Source organism: Trichechus manatus, unplaced genomic scaffold (assembly GCF_000243295.1).
Source record: "Trichechus manatus latirostris isolate Lorelei unplaced genomic scaffold, TriManLat1.0 scaffold00156, whole genome shotgun sequence".
Taxonomy (NCBI): Eukaryota; Metazoa; Chordata; class Mammalia; order Sirenia; family Trichechidae; genus Trichechus; species Trichechus manatus.
In genome coordinates this window covers 6,426,364-6,435,217 of record NW_004444092.1, presented here as the reverse complement: position 1 = coordinate 6,435,217, position 8,854 = coordinate 6,426,364, and the positions used below count along the sequence as shown (strand labels likewise).

Sequence of the window (8,854 nt, the reverse complement as noted above, 5' to 3'; positions counted from 1 at the left end):
TAACACTGGCCTTTGTGCACCTTTTTTAGTGCCATGCATCTGTTGTTCCCCAAGTCTCCACATATATTGACTGTAGACTGACATATGCTTGGAATGTTCTTTTCCTTCTTTTTAACCCCGCTAAGTTCTTACGTTCTGTGGTACACAGAATAATGCCTCCTGTCTTAGGCTGGTTTCTCCACAAAAGCAAAAACAGTGAAGCGTATATATATAAATATATGGAGAAATTTATCTCAAAGAAATGCCTCATGCAGTTGTGGAGTCTGGCAAGTCCCAAATCCGTGGATCAGGTGACAGGCTGGAGGCTTCTTCTGACTCACGTGGCTGTAGAGGCTGACTAACCCACAACTGGAAGGATGGGAGGCTGTTGGCTCATGGGGCTGTAGAAAAAGGTAAATCCCAAAATCAGCAGGTCAGATGGTAGACAGCAGGCTCACAGGGCTGCATAAGCCAGCAAATCCCAGAATTGGCAGGTCAAATGACAGGCTCAAGTCCCAAGAACTGGAGGTCAGATGATGACCAGCAGAATACAGGATCCAGAGCAAGGGAGAGCCTTGCCAGAGCATCCATATATATATATATTGGATGCAGGTCACACTCCTAAAGTAACTCCCCCTACATCAGAGTGAGGGTGTGATGTGAGTAAGAGTGCGACTGCAGACAAACCCTCTTGTAGGGCTGTGACTAAAGATATACCCCATACCAATCCTGCCTCATTAACATATAGAGGTTAGAATTTATAACACATAAAATGGAGAATAATTACATCAGATCACAAAATGGAGAACAGCCACACAGTACTGGGAATCATGGCCTAGACAAGTAGACATACAACATTAGCCATCACAGTTCACCCCTGTCAACGTGAACCTGTACACACATCCTTAAGCCATACATACTCTCTAAATAAAGACAATTATAAAGTCATACTTGCACCAAACATGATACAACTAACATGTGTAGAACCAAAAACTCACTGGCCCCATTTACATATTATACTTTATAAGTGATGGAATAAGGGAGGCAAGAAAACAAAAAATATTTGCTATCTATATATGCTGTCGTTGTTTGTTATTAGGTGCCATCAAGTCGGTTCCAATGCGTAGCAACCCTATGTACAACAGAATGAAACACTGCCCAGTCCTGTACCATCCTCCCAGTTGTTGCTATGTTTGAGCCCATTGTTACAGCCTCTGTGTCAATCCATCTCATCGAGGGTCTTTCTCTTTTTTGCTGACCTTCTACTTTCCCAAGCATGATGTCCTTCTCCAGGGACTGGTCCCTCCTGATAACATGTCCAAAGTACGTGACACGAAGTCTCGAGATCCTTGCTTCTAAGGAGTATCCTGGCTGTACTTCTTCCACGACAGATTTTTCATTCTTCTGGAAGCCCACAGCATATTCAATATTCTTTGCCAACACCATTATTCAAATGGATCAATTCTCTTTCAATCTTCCTTATTCATTGTCCAGCTTTTGCAAGCATATGAGGCAATTGAAAGTACTATGGCTTGGGTCAGGCTTGCCTTAGTCCTCAAAGTGACATCTTTGTTTTTTAACATTTTAAAGAGGTGTTTTGCAGCAGATTTGCTCAAAGCAATACATTGTTCGATTTCTTTCTTTCTTTTTTTTTTTTTTGGCTAATGAATTTTTCCTTTTATTGGTAAACAGCCACTATACACCAGTGTTGCTATTAATACATAAATACGGTGTTTAACACGGTAATATTTTTCTTAAGAGCTGGAATACAGACTTTACAATATTTCTGAAACATCATCAAATAGTGTGACAATGCCATTACCATACAGCCTATACGCAGCATTAACAGAATTACTGTCTGGTCATATACAGCGCGTTTTTCTGAAGTGAATTGTCTATTTCTTAGACGTTAACTTGATAACAAATTAATCATCCTGACACGGTGTATCACAATCTTCTTTCACAAAGTTCGCAGGCCTTTCTTACCGCCTTTTTCTGCACGATCCTGAAGTTCTGAGTGTTCTTTCAGGAGTCGGTCATATTCTTTTGAAAGTTTCTCTGATTGCATCTTCTTTGTCATCACGTCATTTTGTGCCTTAGAAAGGGCATCTGAAGTCTTCTTTAATTCAGTCTTCAATTTTTCCTGGTCTTCTACTAGTTTTTTATTTTCTGCTTCCAACATGTGTTGCTCTCCCTTGCCATAGGTTTTCAATAGCCGTTTTAGTTTTTCATTCTCTTCCATGAATTTTCTGGCAGCCACACTAGTATTTTCCATTTGAGTTTTAAGCACTCCTTTGGTTGACAGTTCTTTTGCCAGTTGAGTAATAAGGGTAACCAGACGTCTCAATACCAGCCAAAAAATTAATGAAAATCCAGAAATGTAAAGATTTCTTTGAGACCTAAATAGTTTCATCTGTGTACGCTCATAGGCACTAGGGCTGTGGACTAAGCTTTTCTCAATGGCGTGAGCATAGGAATATTTTCTTATTTCTCTCACAGCATCTAGAAACAGAACAATTAATAGGACTATAATACTAAGGAAAGCCTTGTTCCAAAAAGTTGCAATTTTACCCCAGGTGTGAAATGAAAAAATCTTCTACCATCTCTGAGGAGGAATAAAGGGGAGACAGAAGATTAAAATGAGTCCTTATTTCAGCATAATGAAAGGTTGCAACTGCCGCCCATTGGACTGTCCTTTTGTTCTCTTCACACCACGGCCGCCGCCAGCCCTGCTGTCCGCGCTGCTCCGCGGCGGCCGATGAGCCGGACTGTTCGATTTCTTGACTGCTGCTTCCATGGGTGTTGATTGTGGATCCAAGTAAAACGAAATCCTTGACAACTTCAGTGTTTTCTCCATTTATCATGACTTTGCTTACTGATCCTGTTGTGAGGATTTTTGTCTTCTTTATGGTAAAGCGTACTCCATACTGAAAGCTGTGGTCTTTGATCTTCAGCAGTAAGTGCTTCAAGTCATCTTCACTCTCAGCAAACAAGGTGTAGTATTGTAGGTTGTTAATTAGTCTTCCTGAAATCCTGATGCTGCATTCTGCTTCATATAGTCCATGTCATGGATTGAATTGTGTTCCCCAAAAACATGTGGATCAATTTGGCTAGGCCATGATTCCCAATATTGTGTGATTGTCCACTGTTTTGTCATCTGATGTAATTTTCCTATGTGTTGTAAATCCTACCTTTATGATATTAAATAGGTGGGATTAGCGGCAGTTATGCTAATGAGGCAGGACTGAATCTACAAGATTAGGTTGTGTCTTAAACCAATCTCTTTTGAGATATAAAAGAGAAGCGAGCAGAGAGATAGGGAGATCTCAAACCACCAAAAGTGCAGCACAAGGAGCAGAGCACGTCCTTTAGATCTGGGGTCCCTGTGTGGAGACTTCCTAGTCCAGAGGAAAATTGATGACAGGGACATTCCTCCAGAGCTGACAGACAGAGAAAGCCTTCTCCTGGAGCTGATGCCCTGAATTTGGACTTATACTCTACTAGACTATGAGAGAATAAATTTCTCTTTGTTAAAGCCATCCACTTGTGGTATTTCTGTTATAGCAGCACCAGATAACTAAGGCAGTCCAGCTCCTCGGATTATTTGCTCAGCATACAGATTGAATAAGTATGGTGAAACTATGCAAGTCCGGTGGTGCACACCTTTCCTGATTTTAAATAACACAGTTCTGTTTCAAACACTTTATTCTTTTGGAATGACTGCCTCTTGGTCTATGTATAGGTTCCTCATAAGCACAGTTAAGTGTTCTGGAATTCCCATTCTTCACAATGTTATCCATAATCTGTTTTGATCCACACAGTCAAATGCCTTAGCATAGTCAATAAAACACAGATAAACATCAATGTCACAGATTGAATTGTGTCCCCCAAAAAATATGTGTATCAACTTGGCTAGGTCATGATTCCCAGTATTGTATGATTGTGTAATCTGATGTGATTTCCTTATGTGTTGTAAACTCTATCATTATCAAGAGTTATACTGATGAGGTTTACAAGATTAGTGTCTTAATCCAATCTCTTTTGAGATATAAAAGAGAGAAGTGAAGAGAGACACATGGGAAGCTCATAGCACCAAGAAAGCAATGCCAAGAGCAGAGCGTGCCCTTTGGACCTGAGGTTCCTGCACAGAGAAGCTTCCAGACCGAGGGAAGATTGATGACACAGACCTTCCTCCAGAGCCAACAGAGAAAGCATTCTCTTGGAGCTGACACTCTGAATTTGGACTTGTATTCTACTGGACTGTGAGAGAATAAACTTCTCTTTGTTAAAGCCATCCACTTGTGGTATTTCTGTTAGAGCAGCACTAGATGACTAAGACAACATTCTTCTGGTGTTCCCTGCTTTCAGTCAAGATCCATCTGACATCAGCAATGATATCCCTTGTTCCACGTCCTCTTCTGAATCCAGCTTGAATTTCTGACAGTTCCCTGTCAATACACTGCTGCAACCATTTTTAAGTTATCTTCAGCAAAATTTTACTTGTGTGTGACATTAATGATATTGTTCAGTAATTTACACATTCTGTTGGACCACCTTTCTTTGGAATGGGCACAAATATGGATGTCTTTCAGTCAGCTCGCCAGGTAGCTGTATTCCAAATTTCCTGGCATAGAAAGAGAGCTTCTAGCGTTGCATCCATTTTTTGAAATTTCTCAATTGGTATTCCGTCAATTCCTGGAACCTTGTTTTTCACCAGTGCCTTCAGTGCAGCTTGGATTTCTTCCTTCAGTACCCTCAGTTCTTGATCATATACTACCTCCTGAAATGTTTTCTTTTTGTATAGTGCCTCTCTGTATTCCTTCCATCTTCCTTTGATGCTTCCTGTGTGGTTCAATATTTTGCCCATAGAATCCTTCAGTATTAGAATTCAATCCTTGAATTTTTTCTTCAGTTCTTTCAGCTTGAGAAATGTTGAGGGTGTTCTTCCCTTTTGCTTTTCTAACTCCAGGTCTTTGCACATGTCATTATAACACTTTACTTTGCCTTCTCGAACCGCCCTTTGAAATCCTCTGTTCAGCTCTTTTACTTTATTCTTTCTTCCATTTGGTCTAGCTACTGTATCTTCAAAAGCAAGTTTCAGAGTCTCTTCTGACATCTATTTTTCCCTCCAATTTCTCTCATTTGTAATGGAAATGTCTACCTTGTGTCTGTTCCACTATTGTACTTTGGAAGTAGATAACTTGTGTTCTAGATTTCATAAATTCCCAGATGAAGAGTCACAGATGAAGAGGAATTTTTCCCCAGGACTTGGAGTTGATTTAAGACTTTTGGGATGATGTGATGGGGTAAATGTGTTTGGCATGTGGTAAGGACATGAATTTTGGGGGCCAAAGGGTGGAATGTTATGGATTGAATTTTGTCCCCCACAAATATGTGTTGTAAATCCTAACCTCTATGACTGTGGTTGTAATCTCATTTGGGAATAGGTTGTCTTTGTTGTATTAATGAGACTGGATTAGTGCTGGGTATGTTTTGAGTCAATCTCTTTTGAGATAAAGAAGAGATTAAACAACCAAGAAAAAGAAGCAGATATGGGGGAAGAGAGATGCCAAGCCACATGAAGATTGCCCAGGAGCGGAATCTCAAAGAGACAAGGACCTTCCTCCAGAGCTGACACAGACAGAAAGACTTCCCCTGGAGCCGGCACCCTGAATTTGGACTTCTAGCCCCCTAAACAGTGAGAAAATAAATTTCTGTTTGTTAAAGCCACTCACTTGTGTTGTTCTGTTATAACAGCACTAGATAACTAAGACACCCCCTCCCTACAAGGATGTCACATTAGAATCCCCTGAACCAATGAAACGGTTAGTTTACATGGCAAAAGGAAATTAAGGTTCCAGATAGAGTTAAGCTGGCTAATCATCTGAAGTTAAGAGAAGGATTTTATCCTGGATTATCTAGGTGGGTCCAATGTAACCAGAAGGGTTCTTAACAATGGAAGAGGGAGGTAGAAGAGAGGAGTCAGATAGAGGAAGATATGACTGTAAAGGAGAGGCATAGAAAGATGCATTGTTGCTGACTTGGAAGATGGAAGAAAAGTTCATGAGCCAAGGAATGTGGATGGCCTCTAGAAGCTGGAAAAGACAAGGCAATGGATTCTTCCCTTGTTGTTGTTAGGTGCCATCAAGTCAGTTTTGACTCATAGCAACCATACATACAACAGAACGAAACATTGCCCAGTCCTGCACCATCCTCACAATTGTTGTTATGCTCGAGCCCATTGTTGCAGCTACTATGTCAATCCATGTAGTTGAGGGTCTTTCTGTTTTTTGCTGACCCTCAACTTTACAAGCATGATGTCCTTCTCCAGGGACTGATCTCTCTGATAACATGTCCAAAGTATATGAGGTGTAGTCTCGCCAGCCTTGCTTCTAAGGAGCATTCGGGTTATACTTCTTCCAAGACAGATTTGTTCATTCTTTTAGCAGTCCATGATATATTCAATATTCTTCACCAACACCACAATTCAAAACCATCAGTTCTTCTTTGGTCTTCCTTATTCATTGTCCAGCTTTCATATGACACGATTGGAAACACCATGGCTTGGGTGCACCTTAGTCTTCAAGGTGACATCTTTGCCTTTTAACACTTTAAAGAAGTCTTTTGCAGAAGATTTACCCAATGCAATGCATCATTTGATTTCTTGACTGCTGCTTCTGTGGGTGTTGATTGTGAATCCAAGTAAAATGAAATCCTTGACAACTTCAATCTTTTCTTCGTTTATCATGATGTTGCTTATTGGTCCAGTTGTGATGATTTTTGTTATCTTTATGTTGAGGTGTAATCCATACTGAAGACTGTGGTCTTTGATCTTCATCAGTAAGTGTTTCAAGTTCTCTTCATTTTCAGCAAGCAATGTTGTGTCATCTGCATATCACAGGTTGTTAACAAGTCTTCCTCCAACCCTGATGCCCCATTCTTCTAGGGTATTCTCCCCTAGAACCTCCTAAAGGAATGCAGCCCTGCTGAGACCTTGATTTTAGCACATTTTGGAATTCTATCTCACAGACCAGTAAGATGATAAATTTATATTATTTAAGCTGCTAAATTTGTAGTAATTTGTTGCTACAGCAATAGAAAACTAATACACACTTCTTTAGACTGCAACTTAAAAATGACTTTCTCAGGAAAACCTTTCTTGATTCCCCCAGATGGTCAGCTTCACCTGTTAGGCACTACTCACATGGCACTCACTCTTTTATCACCTGAAAGTATGCAAAATGACTGTAATAAAATTTAACTTCACTATTTATTGTGCTTCCCCAGCTAGTATGTAAACAACGGCACATGGTCCTGTGCCTTTAATACAGTAGATCTCAGTAAATAGTTGTTCAGAAATGGACTCTCCCCTTCCCTTCCCTACATACGCATATTTAAACAGGAGTAAGGTTAAAAGTCCCAACACAAAATCATACAGTAACCCATTTCATCCATGTGGTGTTTAATTTCCTTAGGCCAGTAGTTCTCAAGGTGTAATTATCTGACTAGCAGTGTCATTATCAATTGGTAACCATTGACTCAGGGTTGGTTCCAAGCAATCTCTGGTTTAACAAGCTCTCCAGGTGACTCAGATGTAGGCTAAAGTTTAAGTATACTGTACTGCTTTATTCCAGATTTCTGGGCCCCACTCACAGAATTTCTTATTTAGCATGTCTAGAATGAAGCCTAAGAATTTTCATTTTTAAAAAGTCCTTAAGTGATTCTGATGCTAGTAGTCTGGAGACCTCACCTTGAGATAATGGGTTGTCTAGGGGATTTCTGTGCAGTCATATTTGATCAGCAAATCTCACAACTTAAAAGGTCTTCATCATTTACTGCCTATGGTTTATGTGCCATCTCTTCCGGAAGTCTTCCAGAGCAGATAATGTGGCCATTTATAAAATCCAGAGGCAATTAGGTTGAGCAATCCAACTAATCTATTTAAAAGTAATCTAATTGTCCATTGCACATATTTAAGATTGCTTGATTATTTAAAAAAGCAATAGCTCTTGTGAAAAGAGATTAACAGTGATGATAAACCAATTTGCTTTGTTCTACAATCTACTATATATTTTCCTAAGAATGAACATAAAACTCCCTGCTGTTATTATATTTCTGACAAAGTGACACAATTGTTCATAAAATATTTAATAATGTGCTTTAACGACTAAGAAAAATAACTTACTGAACATAAATTACATTTTAAGGAATGATTTGGTTTAATGCAAGATTAATAATGTATAGAATTTATACATCATTTTGAAATAAGCTTTCACTTGAGTGTTTCTGTAGCTAAAGAAGGACTATAGCGCTGCTCTTTTGAAGGGAGGGCCCGCATGGAAGTTTTTGTCTTGAATCAGCATGCCATGTTCGTGAGACTGATGAGGCAATGCTTCAACACAGTGACACATGGTGGCCTCTTAGGCTGATTTCAAAGTACAAAGAGAATCCCTGAGTGGTGCGAACGGTTAAGCATTGTCTACTAAACAAAAAGCTGATAGTGAAAGCCCTGGTGATCTGCTTCTGAAAGGTCTCATCCTTGAAAACTCTATGATTCAATGGAATTGACTCAATGGCAACTGGGCTTTTTTTTTGGTCCTTCACCCACGAGGTTTCTTTAGGGAACAATTTCTTACATTTAACTGTTGAGGGATCTAATGACCTGGGATAGAGACCACGTTACTGTCCATTCTTTCATAATAGATTCCGTTTGAAAGAAGGTGGAATGAGAGACTAAGAGGAGAGCACACCTCTAGGGGAAGGTGAAGGACAGAAAGTAGATGGCATGAGAATGAAAATATAACTAGGCATGAAAATGCTGCCACAAGAAGATAGAGGCTCCTGGGAGATAAGCCTTTGCGAAATTAGAGGACCT

General features: G+C 39.8%; 1 pseudogene; it reads right to left on the bottom strand.

Moving 5' to 3' along the window:
• Nucleotides 1-1,939: 1,939 nt before the first annotated feature.
• LOC101344814 (B-cell receptor-associated protein 29 pseudogene) lies at nt 1,940-7,770 on the bottom strand (annotated as a pseudogene).
• Between the last annotated feature and the right edge of the window lie 1,084 nt (nt 7,771-8,854).